This window comes from Anolis carolinensis, chromosome 2, assembly GCF_035594765.1.
Source record: "Anolis carolinensis isolate JA03-04 chromosome 2, rAnoCar3.1.pri, whole genome shotgun sequence".
Taxonomy (NCBI): Eukaryota; Metazoa; Chordata; class Lepidosauria; order Squamata; family Dactyloidae; genus Anolis; species Anolis carolinensis.
In genome coordinates, this window is record NC_085842.1 from 29,735,401 (window position 1) to 29,754,217 (window position 18,817).

General features: G+C 40.1%; 1 protein-coding gene across 11 annotated transcripts in view; it reads right to left on the bottom strand.

Moving 5' to 3' along the window:
• The window catches only part of mgat1 (alpha-1,3-mannosyl-glycoprotein 2-beta-N-acetylglucosaminyltransferase), a 48,782-nt gene extending 30,953 nt beyond the window's left edge, over nucleotides 1-17,829 (bottom strand). For 2 of the 11 annotated variants that reach the window (XM_062969554.1, XM_062969550.1), the window contains exons 1-4: nucleotides 17,493-17,730; nucleotides 15,150-15,804; nucleotides 14,959-15,067; nucleotides 13,662-13,784 (exon numbers count right to left, since the gene is read on the bottom strand). The gene's annotated coding sequence lies outside the window, so the exon portion shown is untranslated. Of the gene's footprint in view, nucleotides 1-13,661; nucleotides 13,785-14,958; nucleotides 15,068-15,149; nucleotides 15,805-17,492 lie in introns of all 11 variants that reach the window. The other 9 variants (XM_062969551.1, XM_062969553.1, XM_062969560.1 and 6 more) reach the window with 8 other exon arrangements.
• Between the last annotated feature and the right edge of the window lie 988 nt (nucleotides 17,830-18,817).

The following is an 18,817-nucleotide window of genomic DNA, read 5'->3' on the forward strand; positions in this document are numbered from 1 at the left end:
TAAACTGCATTCCCTGGTATGAAGCAAAATGCAAATCTGAGCTCTTGAGATTTCAAGCAGTCTCTTCCTCCCTTGACAGCATCCGGCTTACTCAGAAGGTTGCTTCCCTTAGGAGTTGATTCATATTTTGGTAACTGCCAAGACTAAAGTTTGGAAAATTACATTTAGACTAGCCAGAATAGGTGATTCTAGAAACTATCATCCAAAAATACATGTTCCAGTTCTGACATCATTTATCCTAGGCAGCAAACAATGCTGATCTCCAAGATGAAGTTTTTCGGGGCATGGAAAGAGCACTTGAAATGAATGCCAATGAGCAGAGAGCAACCCAGCCACAAAATATAGCTTCCATTCCAACCATCTTTCAGTCCAATACAGGGCTTGAAGACTACATATCTAGAGTCAAAATGAAGGAAATCACAGACTCTGTGTTCCCCTTCCTAACAATGTCACAGAACCCAATAACCTCAATTTAACCTTGCTTTTCAAATATGTGGCAACTCTTAAGGAAATAATCTTCTGGACAATTCTGGGAGTAATCTTCTTGACAAGCTAGATGCTATCAGGAGACCACCTTGAAAGCTCACACAGAACTAAGCAAAGCAGCAGTGAAGTCAGCCTTGTTCACAGGTGTACAAAAACATGCCTTCCCTTGAGACTCAAAGGATGGGGATGTTTTTGTCCAGCTGGTTTGCTCAGGATGCCAAATTCCCCTTTTCTACGACTATCAGCAGCTTAATCAGGGAAGAGTCAATATAAAATATTTTACTAAAAGCAGTAATCCAAGCAAAGCCTGGATTTTCGTCTAAAGAGCTGCAAACAGAGTAATAGAAGGAGAAGAGAATTTACTGAACAAATGTTGAAGATTTGTTTCAACATGGCTTGGCTTGGTTAATGAGTGGAATCAAACAATACAGCATTTTTGCATTGGATAGGAGTAGCCCCCAAAGTAGCAAGAAGAAGAAAGAAAAGATTATTTGTTATCCACTCACCAAGGCCAACAAGTATGAGCAGGACTAATACTACTGCTATAAGGATAAAAGAATCCCAGATATAGAAAGGGGAGAGAAAGTTGTGTGGGCAACTAAAGAGATCTGGTAAGGCCATGCCCTATGAATACCTCTTGTTATGTCAGCTTTGGGAACCATGCAGTGCTCCAAATGTTTTCAGACTGCAACTCCCAGCAACCTTGGTCAGAAAAACCAATGCCGAATATTGTAAAGTGTTGAAGCCCAAAAAATCTGGGGAGACAGATTATTCTCACTTGTTTCAAGCCTTCAGTTGCTTTAGACTCCACCGCTATTAGTATCATTAACCAAAAACCTGGTCATTTGGAAAACACGTTGAAGCAATGATTAAACAATCAAATTTTGTGAAGTTTTCTGCAGCTATTAGTTGGACTTAGACACTCATCCTTTGTCCCTTTTCAGGAAGGTTCAAGTGCAATCAAGCTTCAGAATGAAAGAAGACAGACATGAGAAAAAAAGCTTCTGCCCTTTCCTAGCTTACAGATAGCCTCCCATTACAGAATAGCTTCTCACCATGAGTTATGGATTACCTCAAAGAAACAATCTCAGAAATTAGATCCTGCAACCAATCTCCTCAGACAACATTTATAATGGGACCTAACAGATACTTTCATTTGCCAACGATGTCCTTGGGTGCACCTGTACTGCAGAATTAATGCAGCTTGACGCCACTTTAACTGTCATGGCTCAATGCCACGGAATCAGTAATGTTGAAGTTTTACAAGGTCTTGAGTCTTCTCTACCAGGAAGTTATTGTGCTTCACCAAACTACAACTTCTAGGATTCCAGAACATACAGCCATGACAGTTCAAGTGGTCTCAAGCTGAATTAATTCCACAGTGTAGTTGCAGCCCTTGATATGCCTAGTAGAAAAGAAGTAGGTGGCCAGGACAAGGGAACCCATATAACCTATCCCTCATGTGTTTCAGCAGTTCTGCTCCACTGGTTACAAAGCAATCCTTCTGGATTTTTATTCACACCAGCAGATATAGTTCACTGACAAAACACAAAATAATACACATTTGTATACGGAAAAAGATGTTTCTGAATGTTCTGTCTTCCCTTTTATTTGCATCTCTTTTGTCCTCATCCATTATCGGCACTCCCACTCCTTTCCTCTGTTAGATTCACAGGAACAACTTAATATACTTCAATGGTGAGGAATGCAGGGAGTTAACATTCAACAACACCTGAGGGTCATGATTCCTATCCCTATCAAGAAAGGCACAAACACCAAACAGAATCCAGTTTCTCCTTCTGGCACTTTAAGTGGGACTGCACAGCAAGAATTCCTTCTAATCTCAGTTCGCTATTGTCTGCAGGCTGTAGCAAGCTGGCAGCAGGTCAATTCATAATTACCCCCTCTAGTAGTGTGTCATCGTATTTCTGTTCTGTTTCTGGCAATCTATTTAAAAATACATTTTTCACCCACACATAGAAATCTTTTTGGATGTGTGCCTGTTTCGTTCCAGGACCCCCTGTGGATACCAAAATCCATGGATGCTCAAGTTCCATTACATATATAATGGTGTAACAAAATGCAAAATAGAAAATGCCAAAATTAATGCTTGCTTTTAGGGGGGAAATCAGGAATATTTTCAAGCTATGGATGGTTGAATCTGTGGATACAGAGGGACAACTATGTGTGTGCACATGTGTGTACCTTACATGATGCCTCAAGACAGGAAAAGGTTTGTATTACAAAGGAAGCAGGAGTATGTAATGGGTCTGCTTGAAAAGTACTGGATGCTGGCAGGCAGCAAAAGTACACTCTTTTCAGGAACTTACTTGTAGTAGTGTTGGGAATAGGACTCCAGGAGACCAGGGATCAAATCGCTGCTCAGCCATGGAAACCCACCAGGGAGCACTAGGCAAGAAACACTATTTCACAGAAAGCTAATGTAAAGCCTCCATTGAAAAAACCTTGAAAGAAAACCCTGGGACAGGATCAACATAAGCCAGAGCTGGCTTGAAGGCATATAACAGTGTTTTCTCAGAAATATATGTAACCATGCCTATAAATTCCAAGGGTTGCTGATCTTTCCTAACCACATAGGGGCCAGTCCCTGCTTGTCTGATCCCAACTCTTTAGAACAGCAAAATTCTGAGATCAGGGGAATTTGTGGCAATTCCACCACCATCCACAGATCAGACTACCGGCAATCCCTGAATTACAAAAATCCAACTTACAAAACTCATAGGTAAGAACAGGGGTGAGAGAAATCTACCCCTCAGAAGGAAATTTCACTCCTGAAAGAGTTTTCATGGGGAAAAGGAATCTCTGCTGAAACTTCCTCACCAATCCTTGTTTCCACAACAAGCCACATTTTTCAAAATACAATTATCACAGGGACCAAAAGTGAGGTGAAATCTTCTGAAAGGTGCACAGACAACAGAACAAACACACACAGGGGTGTTAATCCTTCCCTTTGCTATCTAAAGATAGATATAGATAGATATGGCTAGAGTTAATTTTTAAAATGTATCTGTTCTGGCTTACATATAGATTCAACTTAAGAACAAACCTACAGAACCTATCTTGTTCATAACTTGGGGACTGCCTGTACTTAGATCCTAATTAAGGTATGTACGTCCAAAAGAACATCTTCACTGATAATTTTCTTCCGCCTGCTAAGAACTGAGAGGTGAAATACCATGAAATAAAGCCTTTCAAGAAAAAAAGCACAGCCTTGTAAAAAAAAATTTACACTTCCGTCATAGCTGGATTCTCTTCCCAGGGAGCCTTGCCAGTATTCAACTCTAAGCTCTTAAGAGACATGGGAGACTTGCATTTAGTACATCATACTTTTTAAAAACTTGATTCTATTACTTATTATATTGTGACCACTCCTTTGTGTGCTTTGGTGGCTAGCTAGCCTCTCCTTTTGGAAAGAAAGGCAAAATTAAAATCCTAGGAATATATATAAATAATGAATATCACAGGCAGAAATCTCTGCCTATTATTCTGAGAGAATATGATCTGTGGGTTTTCATCACCCATTGTCTTGTTTCATAGTCCCTCTGTTAGCCTTTAAAAGGACTAGACCGATACCTTCCATGGACATAATGGAGGCATAATAGGCACTGAATCCAGCCTGCCCTGCCTGGGACACTGTGATTCATGTACCAAGAAGAAAGAGAGTTTCATAATGGGAATGAGAGGCTAAAGTCAAGCAAAAGGACTGAACTGAGTTTTCAGCCCTGGCTAAAGAATGTATTTGAAAAAGAAAGCAATAAATTAATTGGGGCACAGGGAAAAGGTTAATGGTATTTTTCAGAAAGCTGATCAAAAGTAGCACAGAATACTTCAGAATGTGGTGGGTCCTTCCACACTAAAATCCTTTAAGCATAGACCAGGTGGCCAACTGGTAAGGATGCTGTAGCTGCAGTCACTAGATGGTCTTCAAGATTTCCCCTCCCACTTTATGATTTTGTTGCCTTCTAAGGATTGGTATTGTAAATGGAAGTACAGGACAGTGTTATTCTAGGACTAATGAATGAATTATCTAAGCACAAAGCAGTACAGCTGGACTGTTCTCTCTATAAGAGGTCTGTAGACAATCTGTATGGTTCAGCTTCAAACAGATTACTATTTGTTTTCTGAAATGTGAAACCTGCCATATAATAGCAGGGAAATCCCTGCTCAGATAATTTTAGAACACTTAGAGGTAAAACTACTTTGTTAATTCCTCTATGGCTTGATATACCGTAAAATGAGAAGGAAGCCTTAACCTTTTCATTTGAGGCCACCAGTGTCTTCAAACTTCCCTATCTCCATAAGAAGGAGTTCCCTGTGATGTAAATAAATGACATAAGATCCCAAAATCTGCCTTTTAAAATGCCACCAAGTTGGTCTTTTCAACAGTCATTGTCTTGGTTGCTTGGGGCAAGCAAGAATGAAATCAAGATGGGAAAGTTGGAAAGATTCTGCAAAACAAACAAGTCATGGCCTCCTATTTCTGGAGGCAATAAAGAGCTAATAGGCATGTGGCACAGAAGTAGCTAGAAAAACATATTGGTGGGCTAGAAACATCTGTGAACAATGCTAGTACAGACTATATATTACAGACTATATATCTCTCCTGGAAGAATTAAAGATATATAGCTACCTCACCCACAGCTTATTTATTTATTTATTTGCAACATTTATATTCCACCCTTCTCACCCCGAAGGGGACTCAGGGCGGTTTACAAGTATATATACATACAATATATTATATTATATGACTATATTGCTTCACCTAACACTGGAAACTGGAGCTGTTCAGCATCTGTAAACTTTGGTAATGCTATAAGCAGACTATTAGGTGGCTGCGGTAGGGCTTTTTAAAACACAATAGGCCCAATTATAAGACCTGAGATCCTGGTGCTAGCTCACAATGCTGTTTATATTCCATTATGGTTTTCACTTGCAGGCTACATCTTTCTGTATTTTATTCCCTCTACTTTCAACTCTTTTAAAGCAACTCACCAATTCTAGAGAACATTTGAAGATGAACAGAAACATTCACAAAGGACAAGCTTCAAAGTGGAGGAAAAAACATTGTGCCTGACTCTAGGAGAGAGTTAGCAGAGACAGCATCGAGGCTATGCAGCCCTCCACTGTGGCAGAAGAGAAATAAAATGGAAGATCAAACTGTAAATATAGGACACGATTTTCAGCACACCAGAGATTTTTTTAAAAGGCAGGAATAAAGTTCAGTATATTGAGTGGGCTAAAGACCGTGTAGCCTAAAGAAATACAGCTCAGGATTCCTTTAAGTAGCCACAGAGACTGCATATCCAATCTTATCACCAAAATCACAATCATGAAATTTTCTTCTCCTCTTAAAGAAATTCAGTTATCAATAAACATAGAGCTTAATGAATTATATAAATAATATGCTAAATTTGTATTAGTTTGCAGCTCTTCATTGCAGCAACGAGATGGGAACATCAACACCTCAACAGGTGTAATACCTATGTAACAATTTGCAAACTCATCAGTCATTCTGTGAGAAAGCTTTTGGGAAGACCTACTAGAGCAGGCATGGGCAAACTTCAGCCTTCTGGGAGTTTTGGACTTCAATTCCCACAATTTCTAACAGTTAAAGTCCAAAACACCTGGAGGGCCAAAGTTTGCCGATGCCTACTCTAGAGGAAAGCTGAATATAACCCTTCTTTGACTAAAAGCTGTGGCAAAAATATTCTGTAAAAGATACGTAAAATCTATCTGGAAATAAATCCAAGTACAGTAGAGTCTCACTTATCCAACATAAACGGGCCGGCAGAATGTTGGATAAGCAAATATGTTGGATAATAAGGAGGGATTAAGGAAAAGCCTATTAAACATCAAATTAGGTTATGATTTTACAAATTAAGCACCAAAACATCATGTTATACAACAAATTTGACAGAAAAAGTAGTTCAATATGCAGTAATGCTATGTAGCAATTACTGTATTTACAAATTTAGCACTAAAATATCACAATGTATTGAAAACATTGAGTACAAAAATGTGTTGGATAATCCAGAACATTGGATAAGCGAATGTTGGATAAGTGAGACTCTACTGTATTTTAAACATAGAGCTGTGTGCCGGGCTGTGGCGTAGGCTGTTGAGCAGCTGCAATAAATCACTCTGACCATGAGGTCATGAGTTCGAGGCCAGCCCGTGGTGGGGTGAGCACCCGTCAATTAAAAATAAAAAATAGCCCCTGCTCGTTACTGACCTGGCAACCCAAAAGATAGTTGCATCTATCAAGTAGGAAATAAGGTACCACTTATAAAAAAAAGTCGGGAGGCAACATTAACTAATTTATGACCTGGAATGAGGAAGTGCCGTCAGAGTGGATGATGAAGCAGCTGCTCCCCCCTGTGGCCAGAATCGAACATCCCCTCAGGAGAAGGTTAAATTGCCTCTGCGTCTGTCTGTCTCTGTTTGATGTGTTTATGGGCATTGAATGTTTGCCCTATGTGTATATAATGTGATCCGCCCTGAGTCCCCTTCGGGGTAAGAAGGGCGGAATATAAACACTGTAAATAAATAAATAAATAAATAAATAACAAATCATGACAATTTAAATGTATACTCAATGAACTGGTGCAAGTCAGTCTGAAAGCACCTCTGCTGCACACAAAAATATATATTAAAGGTTTAAATAGAAGTCAAATGAGTATTAATGCATGGTATTGCCAATCAAAAACATAACACAAGAAAGGTTTCAATTTTTACCTCCTTCCACGACAGACTTCTAACAATTGGGAGCTAATGTCAAAAATAGGTGTGATTGGCCAATGACTGGGTTGATATATTAGGATAACCTTTATTTTAAACTCTTAACAAATGAGGTATAAGACACATAGACAATTACAAAAATTCAAGACATGTCATAGGAAAACCACCTATATATTGGAAAATCATGAAATGCAGATTTTTTTTTGCCATGTAGCAATTTTCCCTCATTAAAACCTAGCTTTGCGCCTCAGCATTTATACATGCATGCATACTTGGCACATTTTTAAAATTCACACATTTTAAATTCAAAAGTTCAAGAAGAAAGGTTGCAATAAAAAATATAAAAAGACTTCATAATGAAATACAGAGTTCAAACCCATTCATTTTACAGTTTCTCTGTACATTGCCAGGAAAGGAAATGTCTTTTTAAAAAATTAAAAAGCAAAAAAGGCAGGATGTTCACATTCTGTTCAGGATCATCTGCTGAAGTATGACATCAGCAACTAAGGGTTCCTGAGCCACCTGCAAGTAGCACTCAGTCATGTGATCACGCATAGTAATTAAAATGCAGTCTTTAGCTGATAAATTTTTATTGTAGATTGTTTTCACTGAAGCCAGAAGCTCATTTGCAACAAAAGCAGATATGCCCAAAATTCTACTTTATTTGGATTACAAACAGTATGCCAATCAGTGAAAAATGTTAAATGTTCCATATTTAAAATGATGTCCATGAGAGACTGGAATCCCATTTTATGACATCAGGGTTAGGAGTAAGGTCTCCAAATTGTCTGGGGCTGCTACAATCAGGGATATGCACTTATTCCATGCCATCCCTTCATAGTTTGATTTTTAAAATCTCTTCCCAGACCTCTTCCCAAATTAAGCTGCATAACCCCACTTCTGCTGGCATTTCTGAGCCAAAACCAGGACACAACATGAAGCAAACACACACCAGGTCTAGTGCTGCTAAACGGACAGAAATGTATGGGCTTTGATGACCAACACAATTAGAGGCTGCAAAGTAAGAAAGATCTAGGAGAGTAGTTTGTGTTATTACTGTGCCCATGTGCAATATTATAAACATGCACAGAGGCATCACATGGGGAAAGTAATGGCATTCGTAGTATAGTACTCACACTAACACAATGAAAGCTTTCTGCTGTGAGTGCAAATGCATCCAGTTTGTGGTGCTCCCTAAGGCTATGGTTCTTAATTGGAGAAGGCTGGGGAAAACTGGATAGTTCAATTTCACACATTCAATTTGGAGGAAACACATGAACGGATTTCATGAATCCAAGTACCAAATATGGATCAAATCTCTCCCTCTCAGCTGAACAGCCACCTTGCTCCAAGCCACCTTTCAGGCAAAGCATTTGCAAGGCAACTGTCACAGTAGGCAGTCAGAAAGACACAGAACACAAGAGACCTAATATGCTCCAGGCAGATAAGAAAGCATTCAGCCCCTCTGAACATGCCGCAAACACATCACCCTTATCCAAAAGCCATTTTTAAGGGTTAGGAGGGCAAGAACAAAGACTGTTCATTCTCCTATGTACTTAGCATCTGTGTTCTTTCTCTCTTTTTTAAGCAAAGGATGCAACATGAGTGTCCAGCAGTCAGAATTATCATAGGCTCAGCAGCATTTGAGGAAAGAAAAGACCTCTATTGTTCATTTTTATTCTTTATGGGAGCTCATATAGAAATGCTATGATTCAGGATTTTACAGCATTGAGCCATAGTGAAAACAGAAGAACAGGGGAGCGTGCTTGCTCAATCAATGTTTAACATTTACACAAATGATCAGCCACTGCAAAAAAGGACAGAAAGTTTTATCTATGCTGAAGCTTGATCGTGTCATCATGCCTTACACCACTGGAGAAATCAATGCTGTTTAGCTGGCATTGCACCACTTAATATCCATCAGGAAATAGCAGCCAGTAATGAAAGAACCAAGGCATTGACATCTTCGGCCCATATTCTGTTCGGATATCATCCAGCACAGCAATGCCTTAAATCAAGAGATAGCTTTCTAAGATCTACAGAGATACTTTCAGGAACACCTCAGCAAACGAGAGTCCAAAAGTGGCAGGCTAAAACCTGGAATCTCAATCAGATGAGAAACTCCCCCCTGGGCACACAGAAGACTTGGTGGCTTGGAAGGTGCTGAACAGACTGTGCTCTGGTACTATGAAATGCAGAGATTATCTTAAGAAATGGGGCTACAAAGTGGAGTCCACAAAATGTGGGTGCGGAGAAGAGCAAACCACAGATCACTTACTCCAATGCAGTCTGAGCCCTGCCACATGCACAATGGAGGACCTCCTTACAGCAACACCAGAGGCACTCAAAGTGGCCAGCTTCTGGTCAAAGGAAATTTAGTATAATGCCAAGTGTTTCACTTTGTTTGTGGTTTTTTTCACAATATAACTGTATTTTCAATTCTGACACGATAAATAAATAAATAAATGGCAGTTAAAGTGATGTCAAGCTGCCTTTATTCTACAGTGCAGGTGCACCCCTAGAGATAAGTGTTCTCTGCCAGAGACCAAGCCTCTCAAAATGTTTGAGATCAATCTGCCAAAAAATAAATGCAACGTTCAATATTTCACGCTAATGAAAAAGGGTCTTCCCCAAAATGTATTCTGATTATCCAGAGATACAAATCAGACTCAGCTGAATTTTGAATCCAATGTCCTCAGATTGTGTGACCTCAAATAGATAGCATGTCTTTTAAATAAGTCTAACTCTATTTTAGGGAAGACATTTCTTATCTATAATTATTAGCCACAAAAACTAATTGGAAACACTATGGATGGAGCAGCAGAGCTCTGATGACAGGTTGTTTAAATGTAAATAAAGGATGCAAATCAAACCTTGATCACCTGCTTTTGTCTTCTCACAAACAACTGATACCTGCTGCAAACAGAATGCTGGATCAGATAAACCAGCAAGACATTTCTGACATACTTATGACAAGCTAATAATACTAGGCTTAAAACAGACTGTCATATACTGAGAACCTCTTTCCAGGGCTACGACACTGTAGAATGTATACATGCAAACACAAATATATTTTAATTTGCCTTCAAGCACAAAACACATATTTGTGAAGATTGAGAGTGGAAAGTAACCGGACAGCACATAAATGAAAAGAGAAAGGCCCTAAAATGTGCAGTTCTTTAGTTGTAACAGGAGCCCCATTACAGAAGTACAAATACTTTTGAATGCAAAGGCTATCTTTTCCTTCTTTCTGCCCTTAGTCTAATATCAAACAAATTTACCCTCATTTCAAATCAAGCAAGTTAACTGAGCTGAATCTTTGAGACAGAGGTTGCCCTCAAGACTGCTTGAAACTCCTGACTTCTTCAAATCCCCCAGACTTTTTTCTGAGAATGGAAGAATTACCTTTCCCAAAAATCTCCAAAAGTGACAATTCATCTTTTAAATATAAGACACTTAACTGCTCCTTCCCACACTGTTCGGCTCTTTAAAAAATCTCCTTTTATCAAAATCAAACACGTGTATATTTTCTGCTTGTATGGTTTTTGGCAACTTTTGGCTTAGGGAACTCAACGCAGTCCTCAAAAGGTCCAGGGCGTAAAACTGACTCCCTTATTCTGTGGAATTCCCCGTTGAGTCTTTAAGATTTGGTTCTATTTCTTCATTAGTTTTTCTCTGGGTCAATTCCAAAGGACCTACCATTGCACTATGAACAGATGGCACTGCCTACAGATAAAGGAACAAGTGATGCTGTTAAGCCATCAGTTGCTAAATGATCTTGACAAAACTTAACTAGAGTTTTGCTTGATTTGGAGTGGCACACTAACAAAATTGGAATTAACTGCTGTCATGGCAACAACTATAAGACAACTATCAGATATGGCTCACAAAGGGAGAATCCCTCTTTTGTATAGTCAGATCTGGTCCTGTCTTCACACAGAAGCTGGGCATATTGATAAGTCACCCAAAACCACACTCAGCCAAATTGGGGGGGGGGGGGGGATAACTCTCCAGCACTATTGCCCAAAAACATGGCATTATCATGGCAATGTCTGAAATTTAAATACCTCCCTCTAATTAACTTAAAGCCATAACAAGCTTAACTGATTTGAGAGAAAAGCAGGCCATAATTGGGGCTCTTGCTCCATCTCAGCAGTTAATGATTATGTAAACAGAAGCACAGTAATTATTTCAGGTAAACAGAGATGGATGGCGTCCAGTATTCATAGCAAGCAGCTGGTGGAGGTACTCAATAACAGGGTGTGGTTGGAACAGCTTGCCTGTACTACAAGCTTAACCAAGCATCACTGAAGCCGCATCAGAATCACTGACCTCATTAAAAATTTACACAAAACAAGCTGCACAGTTTATTACATATATAGTGTAAACACTGTGATGCACCGAACTGGATCCTATTAAGAACCAATGTTGATACATGGAGGAAAAGATGGGGTTGAAAACAGCAACCTAAATGGCATCCTACTTCTTACCAAATGTGTGAAACACAACCTTGTCATCACCAACATGCTCTTCCACCAGAAAAAGACATTATGAAACCACCCTCGGTCCAAGCATTGGAACCTCTTAAACTACATAATTATATGTGCCAGATGGCCATCAAGATCACCCCCAAATGCAGACTCCACGAGAGAAAGATAAGACATAAAATGAACACCCAAGCTCTTCAACAGCCCTCTAAAGAGCCCTTCTCCAAACAAGACTTAAGGATCATCTACCCATAGAACACCCTGAAAATGTTGAGGAACATTGGATTAAACTGAAGACCTCTATCATCACAGCTTGTGTAGAAACCACTGGATACCAAAATAAGAAACATCAAGACTAGTTTATTATTACAATATTTATATCCCACCCTTCTCACCCAACAGGGGACTCAGGGTGGCTTACAATAAAACAGACATATAAAAACAGCACAATACACTATAAATCAGTTAAAAAATTAACTTACATATAACATTCATAAAATGCATTTATAAAATATAGATAGGCATGTACAAGTTTAAAAGACTGGGTCTGTCAATTGACTTCCAGCATACATAATAGTAATTAATGCTGCTGATTCTTATTCGAAAGCCTGGCCCCACAACCAAGTTTTTACCTTCCTACGGAAGGATAGGAGGGAGGGAGCCTGCCTGATTTCAATGGGGAGGGCGTTCCATAGGCGGGGAGCCACTACTGAAAAGGTCCTGTCTCTCGTCCCCGCCAGCCGCACCTGTGAGGCTGACGGGACCGCGAGCAGGGCCTCATCCGACGATCTTAAGCTTCGAGGTGGGTCATAGTTGCGGCTCCTCCATGATAATATGATGGTAGCAGTCTTGGAACAGCAATGGCTCCCAAAGTAACCCATTTAAGATGGAATCAGGTTTCAAACAGGGATCTGTTATTGTTCCAACTTTATTTTCCATCTTCAAGCTATGATACTGCAACTTGTTGATGGGAAGCTTCCTACCGGTGTGGAAATCATCTATTGGACAGATGGCAAGGTATTTAACCTCAGTAGACTGAAAGCCAAAACCAAGATCATAACATGGTCTGTTATAGAACTCCAATATGCTGATGATAATGTAGTCTGTGATCATTCATAAGACGAACTACAAGCCACTCCATAAACTCCTTTACAGAAGCATACAAAAAGCCTACAGTCACCTACAGACTCCCTGCCAAGACCCTACACTTGAAAGGCAATCATACTTGGCCATGAATGATAGCCTATGATTATGATACCAATACATTCCAGTAGCTTACATATTGAACTAGGATTCTATGAGACCAGGGTCCAAATCCTGATCAGTAATGGAAATTCACTAGGTGGCCTTAGTCAATTTTCACCCTCTTAGCCTCAGAGGAAGGCGATGGCAACCCCCTCAGCACAAATCTTGTCAGGAAAACCTTAGGATAAGGTAGCTATAAGTTGGAGTTGACATGAAAGCACATAATAGTAAATCTTATTGTTTCCTAGTAGAGAGGGAAATGGTGAATCTGAACAATAGGTTATATCCATCTACACTGACCACTTTATGCAGTCATAGCTTTGCACTGTAAGAAGGATAGTCCAAGTAACAGCCAGCCTGCTAGTGCATATTATATGTTGCAGTCTGTCGGATCTGAAGACACTGAGTTGTGTCATCGTTTCAGACTGCTATATAACAGTCTAACACATATAGCAGTCTGAAACGATGACACAACTCAGTGTCTTCCGATCCGACGGACTGCAACATATAATATGCATTAGCAGGCTGGCTATTACTTGGACTATCCTTCTTACAGTGCAAAGCTATGACTCCAAGATTTTAAAGTATTAACTCAAGAATGTAGATGGCAAGCACTGCAGCTGACACAAATAATAGGGCACAATAATGCATGCAAAGAAAACATACTAGTTACAATAAGATTACCTCCCAAATTATCTGCCCTGTACACCTGAGTCTTCTGATTTTACTGCAGTTGGACAAGAGTAGGATGGCGATGGTCACCAAGGAACTTTTTCTTCAGCCACCCCCAGATTGTGGAATGACTAGCTGGAAGAGATTCGGCAGCAAAATTTACTGCCTGAATGTAAAATAGCAATAAAGACCTATCTGTTTTTGCCAGGTTTATCCAGATGAATTTTGAATTATGATTTCTAAATTGAGTGCCAATTGTTTTAAAGATATTTTAATTGTCTATGTGTTGAGTTTTTAATGACAGTCATGTTGTATTTAAGATTTTGATTTCCTCTGCCTCAATCCATGGGGAGAGGCAAGTGAGAAATAAGGACTATTGTTTTAATAAGACACCAAAGAACTGAGCTCCTGGTTCCTATCAATTCTAAAGAAATAGCCAAAGCCTACAAACACTTATGAATGTATGTAGTCTCAAACTGACTTATATCTGAAACAACATGATGAGAATGGTAAATTATGTGTCTGAATTGTGATCTCTAAGCCCTTCTACCCAATCTCAGGTCCTAGATTGATCGACTGGTGTCTTTAGACAAAGTGCTATATCTTTGCCTCCCATCCTACATTGTCTAGTAGGGAAATGATACTGTAGAAATTGTACCAAAAATATGAACTGCATTGAAAATTAACCTACTCCATCAAGTAGATTTAATGTCAATCATTGTATTACTGATACTACACTAGAAAATGGAAGAGATCACTTCAAATAAAATTACACACACCCCCAATGGAAAGGCCACACTAAGAGGACCTCATTTTTACCCTAAATTAAACTACTTGACATAATCACTGCAAATCATAGCCAAAACTACTACATCCTAAAGCATCATCAATACAGTATATCCAACATACTTTACCAGTCATGCTAACTACACAAGTGATTTTTTTTTTCAGAAACACACATCACAGTTCAATACACTCATTCAAGCCTGTCCATATTGTTATTTGTTTTTGGCTTTTTATGGGCCTTATGAGTCTCATATCTAAAGCTTACAGAGGTCCCCGGACCCTGAATTACTGCATACAACTGGTAACAAGGACTGCACAGATCAAGCATTCAGACCCTTCCTTTGGCAAGAAAATTCAGTATTGAGATGATGGTATTTATCAAGTTTATTGCAGATCATCCCTAAGAAAAAAATAATGAAAACCAAACAGGCACACACAAATCTATCTAACTTACATTTTTGTAATAGAAAGTAAATAAAATACTAGGGAGAACTGTAAGTGCACACCACAGAGATGAACATACCTCATATTTACAGGTCCTGCCCACCTTCAGGAGACTTTACTATTGTGATTAGAAATATGGGTTTCAGTCCACTTGTTTCATACTTGCATAATACTGGAAAACTCAAAGCCTACAATAAAAAATATTCCAATGTGTAACAAATGTTAACATCTCCAGTATATTAAATCCCATCACAAAGTAACAGTTCTCACCTGATAGGCATCACCTCTCCACAGATGTTCAGCAGCCAACCTAAAGATGTCTTCTGGGGGAGGGGGGTCTCTTGGTACCCCCCTCCCCCTTCAAAGATCCCACTTGGAAGAATCAGCACAAGAGGTTAACCCAGAATCTTTCTTTTTTTCTTTTTCTTTAAATGCTTTATGCAAATCTTGTTACACCACGAAGTGATGGGTGGAGATTCCTTTAGCTCCTGCCGCTACTATTAAGAATAGCAGCTTGGCCTTCTGATCCTAGGATAATTTCCATCATGTCTTTATGGCTCTTGCAGAATTTTCCATCTCACAGAAGGGATGTCTACCCTTCACCACCAGCCATCAAGGTTGCTCAAGAAAAAATACAGGCTATAATACTCCATTGCCATTAGCATCGTTGTGCTCCTCAGACAACTGTTCTGTAGTCCAGCTGCACATCAGTCAATGAAGTGGTTCCTTCAAGCAATATCTCAAGGAAACATATGTCTTCTCCTGGCTGTATACCATCTTGACAGGAACGGAGATACTACATGGCACCTACAGTTGTTCCGGTCTCAGTTGTTCCTGCATAGCATGTAAATCTGGATTAGGAAGTCCCTCCCAATTTGCAAGCAAGTCATCCCCACATGGCCTCGATCACTGTTGCGAATATTATCTGCATTAGAAATTACATTTAGAAATTTCTTTTAAACAACACTACTACTTCACACAAACACTAGCAGCCATTATAGACAATTCCTACCCATTTCAAAGAGCATCAAGTTTTCACAAGCTCTACAGGTGTGCTAACCTAAATAAAGAACACCAAACCATTTTTACTCTAAAACAAAAGCTCCTCCTGCAGGAAGGCAAGAGGAGGATGAAGTACCTGTCACTCCACCCCCTTCCCAAAGATACACCGTGAGAGAAGCAAATAAATATAAAATTACATCAACCAGCACGAAGTGCATCAAGTGTTCACATACTCCACAGGTGTGTTAACCTAAATAAAGATCCAGCCAATATTAAATCTATAATGCAAGCTCCTCGGTATGAAGGCAGAAGAATGAGCTACTTGTCAGTTACCTCCCTTTCCCAAAAATAGATATATATCACACACAAACACAAACATACACACACACATATATATCTACATCAACTATCCCAAAAAGGATTAAGTGTTCACACACTGCTAACCCTAATAGAGAACCAAACAATATTTACTCTACAACAGTGGTTCTCAACCTGTGGGTCCCCAGGTATTTTGGCCTACGGCTCCCAGAAATCTCAGCCAGTTTACCAGTTGTTAGGATTTCTGGGAGTTGACGGCCAAAACACCTGAGGACCCACAGATTGAGAACCACTGCTCTATAAAAACAATTTATCCTGCATGAAGACGAAAGGATGAAGCACTTGTCACACACCTCTCTTCCCAAAAATACATACATATATACAGTAGGGTCTCTGTAGACTCTCAGTTAACCGGAACTCAATAAAATAATATTTTAAATAAAAATAATATCAATTTGTACAATATAGTAAATCCAGTTTTGATTATTTTATATATATATATATATACACACATACATACATATATATACACACTGTTTTATATCCTGCCCTCTCTCCCTAGCCAAGGGACTCTAAGCAGCGAACATCCAGCAACCATTTGATGCATTGACATATCAATACATATAAGTAAAACATATCAACACTTATACACTAATTTAAGTACAATAACACAAAAATTAAACATGACTAAAACCATCTCACTTATAAACTGAGATTACCTTAAAATTATTATAATTAAAACTGCTTCCAACTCTTTGCCGTGTTCCATATTCATTGCACTTAACCTGGTTTATACTGTAAAACTGTGTGAGATTAGGTTTGCCTTTCATTACTCGTATCTCAATATTAATGTCATGTCAATCTAGAGCTTCTGCTACCTTATAGTACCAGAAATTAATTTATTAGGAATCTATCCAACCACATGAGTGCCGGTTAATTGAGGGTTTACTGAAGGCATGGGCAAGCTTGGGCCCTCCAGGTGTTTTGGACTTCAACTCCCACCATTCCTAACAGCGTCAGGCCCCTTCCTTTTCCCCCTTAGCTGTGTAGCTGAGGGGGGAAAGGAAGGGGTCTGACGCTGTTAGGAATGGTGGGAGTTGAAGTCCAAAACACCCAGAGGGCCCAGGTTTGCCTGTGCCTGGTCTACTGTATATACACAAACATACAGACAGAGAGGTGCAAATATATCTACAACTACATCAACACTACGAATGATTTGCTTCCAGTCAGTATTAAGGCAATACTGGGCTAGAGGGACCAACATGTAGCATATTCTAAGCGTGCTCTGTTTACCTATCTCTCCCAACGGCCTTTCCCCATTCCTGTTTACTTCACCTCCTCAGGGGCCTCTTCCTTTGCTCAGCATACTGCAAGCTTTATTAGGTGGAATAAGAATAATAAACATAGCAGGGGCCACAGAAGGGCTGCGCTTGCTCCATCCCCGCTTTCCTCCTCAGACTCATCTATCCTCCATCTTTCTCCTCCAAGCGAGGCTCGGCGAAACTCCTTCCCTTTCCCCCTCCTCGCTTCAACTGACCGTCAACCAGCGCCAGAATTCCAGCCACTTCCGCCCGGCAGCGCCGGAAGCGAACCCATGGCAACCGCCTGTCCCGCCCATACCCCGCGCGCCCTTCCTATGCAAGCCCCGCCCCTCTCCCCCTCAAGTTCAAAAACTATCATTGAAGCCACGCCTTCTTTCCCAAGCCACGCCCCTTTACCGCCTCCTCTCTTCTGAAGCTCCAGATAGCCACGCCCCGGTTCTCCAGATCTGACGTTTCAAAACACGTCACCTCCTGCGTGAAGAGAGTGGCCCGAGGGGGAGTGCGAGGCTCCTCGTAGTGACGTATATGGCCCCGCCCCCTCTTGCCTCATAGCCATTCGGAGACTCTTTCCTTGCCGCGCTTCCCTGCTGTGTTCTGAGCCACGAAGACGTCTGTGTGTCTCTCGCGCCACCTATCGGTGCTGTGTGGTTACTGCAAGAGGAGCTGCATTGAAGTCGATTTCAACGCCAGGGATGGTGCATGGAAAGCATTGTAAGACAATTAAAAAAGCATGTCAATTAGAATAAAATAAAACTGTTACAAATTAATTTGGAAGTGGTATTTTAACACCGGGAATGCTAAATGTTATGAATAGAAACTATAATGAAAAATGTTGGAGTGGGTGTAAGGAAACTGGGACATTATATTACACTAGCTGTGCCCGGCCAAGCGTTGCTGTGGCGAAGTATTGGTGGTATGGGAAATAAAGTACTGAGGAATTGGTAGTAAAGGGTAAAGGTTTTCACCTGACATTAAGTCCATTATAAATGGGTTACATAGCTGTGTGGAAGGGCCTTGAGTCTACACTGCCATATAATCCAGTTCAAATCAGATAATCTGTATTTTATAGGCAGTGTGGAAGAGGCCTAAAGTGAGGCCTAACTCTGCCTGTCCCCTGGGCTGAGTGGGTTGCTAGGAGACCAAGTGGGCGGAGCTTAGCCTTCTAACTGGCAGCAATTGGATAAAAACAATTATTCCCCTCCCTCTAATTAGGACTTAATTTTTCTTTTCTTTTTGTTGTATGAACGTAGAGGCATGGATGAGGGGTTGTGCTGCCAAGTTTAGTGTTTCTGGGAT